Consider the following 7,706-nt stretch of genomic DNA (forward strand, 5'->3'; position numbering starts at 1 on the left):
GATTAATATAAAAAGAGAATACTTTCTTTTCCATTTCTTGTTTCCACCTGCTCTCTTTTTTCCGCCAGCTGGGTTTCACACTTAACATATATATGAAATGTTGTAGTAGGAAACATTATCAATGAAATATTATTATCTTTGAAGTTTTAGAAGCTTGTTGTGTGTCTTTGTTTCCGGGATTGGGAATTTCTTCAAGCAAATCCAATTCTTCCGCCGATCCTCCACATCAGTTGGTATCAGAACCAGGAGCTTGCGAAGAATGATGAAATACAGAAGAAGGTGGGTTGTCGACGACAATCAAAGCCAAAGAAAATTGACGGTCGACGACGATCGACTCCGAAGGAGATGGACGGTCGAAGAAGAAGAAAACGACTGTCCTCCGCTCCAACTCCCACTCCAATGGCAAGATCCACCGCCTCACTATCCTCGCGAAGAACGGCGCCAAAAAAGAAGAGCAGTTAACAATCATCAACGCCATGAAGCACTTCGGGTAGCTCAAGTGAATGCATCCTCTGACCGCAGGGATGCTTTATTTTTTGATTTCGATCATTCTATAGAACAAATATGCACGTCTGCAATAAAACTATCATCGAACATCTACCTGCACTTTGATTCCAACCACTACGCATATTGCAATCCCGAACTGGCCGCTACCGCTCCCCACCACTACAGAGCATTCCGTCCTCGGCCCGATCCACTCCAGCTCAAGAAGGATGGATGCCGATGACGTCCCAGATACAAATTCTCTCAGTTACACCAACCTCGTCCGATTGGCCAAACCTCCTACGCTCCCACCGGACCAGCCCGCTCCTGTAAATAATCCAATACCCGTCTCCCATGCTTCATGAGAACGAGCTTCCCTCGAAGCGAAACGTAGCCTGTACGTCTCGCCACCGATCCTACCCCTACGGTCCGCACACAATCAGGGGCGATCAGGAATTCGAATAGCTACTTCTCAAGATCTAATGGGGTTATGCTTATGGGTCATATCGATGATTATTTTCCAGATTCACAACTTCCGCTAGAACAAACCCACAATTTTGATCCACTCCAGCATGATTCCGCTCCAATAGACACATCTCCGAGTGGGGGATATTTCCCCAATCCTTCTGTCGCTCAACTCTTCCGTCCGCAAGAACTCCCTAACCCGCATGATGTCATTTCTGATCCATGCATTCAACCGATCGTGGCTGCCAATCTGCCATTACCGCCCGCATAGACAGAGCTCCCAAATGATATTGATGTGTTTGGCAAGACAAAGCCGATCTAACGCATGCTCACAAGCTGCTCAACGTAATGACTAAGGGCAGTTGGGTGTTGATGATTTCTTTGTTGAGATTGATTTAGAATTTTAGGACAATTACAGGACATCATCAGAGAAGTTGGAGGGGCATACTCTCGGGAAGGCAACATCTCCTGCATCTCCACTATCACGGCAGCCTTCCATTAATGTTATTTCTTTAAATGAGACGCTATAAAGATTACCTCAAGTTGACAATATTCATCTAGCTCTGCAAAATGATTCCACCGGGTTAATCTTAAGTTGGATATTGGATGAGTACTCAAAGTTTCATGGTCACTTATCAGTTGTTGTTACATGAAAGTCAATTGATCTTGGCAGTTCATTAGGCAGAGAAGCTGTTACTAGTCTCGGTGTTGCAACTGACGCTCTATTAGGTGAATATGAAAAATATATTGGGGATGTGTTTGGTACAATAAGAAACTCTAATAGCTTGGACATCCACCAGCTACCGAGGCACAAAGCTGAGGGTGGCGTTTTAAAGAATTTCACAGGTGTGCAAATGATCGATGTGCGGTCCACAGACAAAGCTTATCAAACGCAACGCTCACAAGATGTTTGACGAAATGTCACTTAAGGTTGGGATCCCAAATTTGTTGGGCTAGAAGACGGAAAACTGATAGCTGTAAAACGACTTTCAAGTCCTTATTAAAAATTTGCAATAAATATTGAGAACAAAATTTTTGACCCAGGAGGATCTCTATCTCCCTCTGGACAACGCAAGCAACTAACAATTGTTGTGTAGCTTGTTGTTAATATCCATCGATGAACCAACCTTTGGACTACATGCTCGTGCTGCAACGATTATGATGAGAACTGTTAGGAACACAATTGACACTGGCAGAACATTGGTTTGTACACTTCATCAACCTAGCATTGATATTTTTGAAGCATTTGATGAGCTTTTCCTAATGAAACGTGGTGGAGAGTAGATATATGTAGGCCCACTTGGGCGTAATTCATCTAAACTCATTAGATACTTTGAGGCTGTTAATGGAGTAAGCAAGATAAAGGATGGTTTCCTGCAACATAGATGCTGGAAGTGAAAAAATAGGCTCAAGAAGAAATCTTGCGAGTTAATTTTACTAAAATAAACAATAATTCTCATCTTTATAGGAGGAACAAAGCCTTGATTAACTTGGGAGGATCGCTATCTCTCTCCGGACGTCGAGACTCGACGGAGTCGAGATTTTTTGACGCAATAGGAGAATGATGCGATGCATTTTAGATATAGTATTCATTAGGAATAGTAGATCAAGTTTTATAGCTGTTTCTAGAATGTTCTCATGTTAGCTTATATATAGAATGTTGTAGTAGGAAATATTATCAATGAAATATTATTATCTTTGAAGCTTTAGAAGCTTGTTGTGTGTCTTTGTTTCCTGAATTGGGAAATCCTTCAAGCAGATCTAGTTCTTTTGCTGATCCCCCAGGACCCCACATCAGTTTGATGTCATTTTCTTAAATATTTCTCTAATTGGACATCCTCCCTATGAGCCCCAATAAATCATTTAGGCAATAAGATCTAGAATACTACGTAAGAAAATTTATTATAAGAGGTAAAATTTATTAGTTTATTTTATTATCTTATGTGGTGGAATTTAGACTTATCCACTTATGGATTTTATTTTATTTTAGAAAATTATGGCTCCTCCTCTTATTATGGTTTCCTGATATTGCTTATATAAGGCCTCACATTTTTCAATTAGAGTATGCATTATTGAATATTTTTCTTGTTTGAATCAGTGTGACTAAGGTTTACAATATTTTTTATATTATTAACAAAAAAAAGAGAAACCAATTTATTCTTTTCATCAATAGACTGGAGCAGCAAATTGATGATCAAAGTGATAAAATTATTAACAATTATATGAACAAACATCAACTTGTAAGATATATAATATATATCACAATATTATACAATATTAACAATCACCTGTCAATTCATCAGCTTGATGCCATTATTATTATTTTTCAAATCAAGTTTTGCATAATACGAAGGATCATATCTATTATTTTTTCAACTCAAGGCCAGCATAATCTATTGGATCATACGGAAGGAATAGGTCCGCAAAAAACCCTTTTTTCCTTCTAGGATTGCATCCCATATCTTTGCACAATTGATCATTATACCAAGTGTGAACTGGGGCGATGCAAGATCTACGATAATACTCGCTTGAATTGCCAGAATATGTCTTATAGTAATTTTCCCACTCGATTATATTCTTCTCCATGTCTCTTTTGCTTGGCAATATGAAGCCATTGTCAAGGAAGCAAGCTAACCACCTCGCTCTCATCTCTGAAGTGTAGAGGTTTGATGGGTTCTCAGAATAACCAATGATAGTCATTTGTGGAATTTGTGGATGTATGCACTCTCTAAATGAAATTTAGCTCATTATGTAAGTATTATGATATATAAGTTATAATTAGTGAATACTCTTATGTTGACTTCAAATAGTTGAGATGAAGCTAATGGTGATAATTATGAGTACCTATAGAGAGGAACTATCGTATCTTCTGTGCCAACCACTATCTTTTGGAACCAAGGAGAAATAAACATATTTTTGAGTTTTTGATCACCCTTGTACCCAGTGGCATAGATTACTACATCAGCATTTATTGGGGTGGCATCACCTTCAATGAGGACACCATTCTTAATGAATTCAAAAGTCTTACTAGGTTTTAGGATGATGCTTTCTTCTTCTACTTTGTCATAAAAGTGTTCTGGTAATATACAAAACAAACCAGCAGCTACTCCTTGGAAGAAACTATGCTTTGGTATCATGTCATACTTCTTCATCGGGATTGTTTTCCTTAAGTAGCTCTCTGTAAAGTTTGAGAAGATCCACCTCTAAAATTGAAAGAATTTTTTTTTTTAAACTTAATCATACATATATAAGAGATAAATTTGGTAGAAATTGGTGAGAAAATCAGCGAGTTAAAAGTATACCAAAGGTGAAAGGATTGTGGCTAAGAAGCTTAATATGAGTCCTTCTCTTGGCTTGTGTATCAACAATTCTGAGAAACGATTTAAATACATGTAACTTATGGGGATGCCCCATACTTTCATTTGGGATACATTCCATCTTTTTGTTCGAACTATCATAGTACAAGGGTATTTTGGTCCTGTTAATAAGCATTGAGATAATTTTCTTTAGATTTTCAAGATTGTACTATTTTAATCATAGTATATATAATATTAATATGATATGAACATGATCTTAGACTGATGGCAATTTTTTTCTTTTGTTTATTTTACTTTAGATTTTCACCCACTTATATTCTTATATTAGTTCAATTTTAAAACCCTTCATGATTCTTTTTTTTTTTATATATATGTTCATATAATTTACTTGTAGTTTTATAAATGAATGAAGATCAGAAGATGAGTGTGGACTATGGTTTCATATGCCACCTTCTCTTTTGTAGCAAGTAAATTTCATATTGTAAGTTTACCCTATCTTATGTTGTATTTTTAATTGTGCTTGCTTTAAATCTATTGTTCTTGATATTATTATTCTCTCTCGAAGTACAATGCTCATGACATCAAAGGAAACTAAATTTAGTTGTTAAACAAAGCATGTAAGGTTTCTTTATCTTTTATATTTCCTATGACCTTCTCCCTCCCTAACCCTTCTTTTCCTAAGCATTTTTCTCCTCATTATTTTCCCTTTTTTTGTTTTTTTTCCTCCGATGCTATGGCATATGCAATATGAAATTCCAATAACTTTTAATTATATGATATTATATGAACAATAGAAGGAAAAAAAAAAAAAAAGAAATAGGCAAATAATTACCATTAATATTAGCACATTCAGCAGCTATGTCCACTGCTGATTTATGATATCCTATAATGATGACTCGCTTTCCTTTCACCAATTCAGTAACAGCTGTGCTATTCATATTGGAGTAATCCATAGAATGAATCACCTTACCATTAAAGACATCCGAACCTTTTTTTTTTTTAAAATGTTGGTATATTTGGTAGTCCACTGAACCGTCCGATGCAGAGAATCACAAAATCCATTATATGCACCTGATTTAAAAAAAGGCATAATTTCAATATATATATATATATATATATATATAATAAAAAATTAAAAAGTGATACTTACTGCCCTTTTAAGACACTCTAAAGAATATTAAATTAAACATAGAAATGAAAGAGAAAGTATAAATGAATGAGTAAAGTTTGCCTTTAATTCTTTTTTATCCTATTTTATTTGCATGTATTTCCCATGATTATAATATCATAAAAAAAATAAATTAATTATTTATTTTAGAATGGTTCTATTATATGTGATATAACATAATTAATAAATTTATTAATTTATATTATGATCATGTGATCCTTTGCTTTGACCATCCTTTTGAGATATAATTATATTTTCATAACAAAGAAAGCTTACATAATTATTGACCCTATTATTATTGTTACATTAATTAGAATCAAAATAATATCAAAATATATAATATAATTTATATCAAGTTCAAGACAAATAAATTCAAATTAGAAGAAACAAATAAAAATAAAACCATTGAAAAAATTTTGTAGTTCATAATCTTTAAAAATATCATAATTTAATTTTTTTTTAATAACTCACTAAAATTTTCTTAATACAGTAATTCAAATACAATAAAAATATCTCAAAAAAATTGGGTCCATGTAAATCTTGACGAAACTTTTGGTCAAGATACTCCACATCTTATCGGTTTCTTTAAAATTGGTGCAGTAAAAAATATTTAATTACTCATCCACTTAACACTAATCTCAAAGCCAATTCAAACAGTTTTATATAGGGGTGTCAATTTCGGGTCACGGGTCGGGTTCGGGTAGAACCCGAACTGACCCTGGTGCAAAACGTGTCGACCGTACCTAAATCGACCCGGGTAGAGAAAACGGGTCGAAAATCCGACCAGACCCGACCCGGCGGGTTGCCGGGTTGACCCGACCCGACACGAGAACCAGGGGCGAAACGGGTGGGCGGGGCGAAGCTGGCAAGCTCGCGGGTGCGCGCGCGCGCGAAGCGCTGGTGCGCAGGCGGGCTCGCGCGGGGTGCCCGCGCGTGCGTGCGCGTGGGCGAGCGCAGCGTGGGTAACCGGGGGGGCGGCAGCTAGCGCTGCGCAGGCAGCGCGGGCGGGGCAGCGCGGGCGGGTAGCTGGCGCGGGCAGCGGTGAGATTCGAATTTTTTTGAATTAAACGGGTTCGCGGGTTGACCTGGCAACCCGTCGGTCAACCCGAACCCGAACCATTTTTTCAAACGAGTCAATTTCTAGAACCCGAACCCTATCCGTTTTTGAAATCGGGTCAGGTCCATCCGAATTTTCGGGTCGGATTTTCGATCAATTTCAAATATTACACCCTAGTTTAGATATCGTGACAAAAGATTTTTCCATTTGATTCATGTTAATTACCTCTACAGCTCCGTCTTCTCTCGCGCACTGTAAACATGCCACACCCCTCGCGGCCCGCCACAAAGGCTCGCCGGTCCACCCACAGATCCCACCGCGTCCAATCTCCTCCTGCCGCTTACAACCAACCATACTCTACACCCTCACACCTTCTCTCAAACAACTCCATGTCTTATAAGATCAAATCGTTCGCATAGGATCTAAATACTCCAGCACCTGCTTACTATCAGGACAAACCTCCGTCACCTTCTCCGGCCACCGAAAGTCGGAGAATTGGTAATCCCATCTCGCCGACTGTAGCCGAGTTGACGCCGGCGTGCTCTTCCATAAGCCGCCGATGCTCCGATCGGCCTCGAAGACCACCGGCCGGAATCCTCTCTCCAGCAAGTATTTGCACGCTGCCAGGCCGCTTATGCCGGCCCCAATGATGCAGACCCTCCTCTTCTTCTCCATGGCTGCTAATCTCTGTTAAGAGCTTTGGCCACGATTTGGTTAAGAGGCAGAGGATAGCTACTTCGGTGAATGTAACATTGTAGCTTTTGTAATGACGATTGGATTGATGCTTTGTGGTTCACTTTTTTTTTTTTTAAATTTAATTATCATAAAATTGATATTTTAGTGGGGATTGAAGACTTTTTGGCACTCTTCATAAAAATAATTATGAAATTATGCGGTTGTAATTTTTATAAAATTAGTCGTAAAATTATCGTGGGAAAAGTAATTTAAATTTTATTTTGAATAAATTCTTTATTTCTTTCAAAGTAATTTTTTATTATAATTTTTTTTTTTAAGTTGGGAGTCTTTGTACTATAAAACTGCTTTAAAAAATTATAAGAAAGATATCTTAAATAAAACTTTAGTAATTCTGATTGCAAAAAAAATATTTTTTTCATCATAGAAATTTCTTAATTACAGTAAAACAAAAATTTGTCAAACAAAATTTTGATAGTTATCTTAAAAACAAAGCAGTAAGAAAGGTATCCTTTCTTCAAAA

General features: G+C 37.2%; 1 pseudogene; it reads right to left on the minus strand.

The window, feature by feature from the left end:
• Nucleotides 1-3,297: 3,297 nt before the first annotated feature.
• On the minus strand, nt 3,298-7,206 carry LOC110095890 (annotated as a pseudogene).
• Between the last annotated feature and the right edge of the window lie 500 nt (nt 7,207-7,706).

Source organism: Dendrobium catenatum, unplaced genomic scaffold, assembly GCF_001605985.2.
Source record: "Dendrobium catenatum unplaced genomic scaffold, ASM160598v2 fragScaff_scaffold_879, whole genome shotgun sequence".
Lineage (NCBI taxonomy): Eukaryota > Viridiplantae > Streptophyta > Magnoliopsida > Asparagales > Orchidaceae > Dendrobium > Dendrobium catenatum.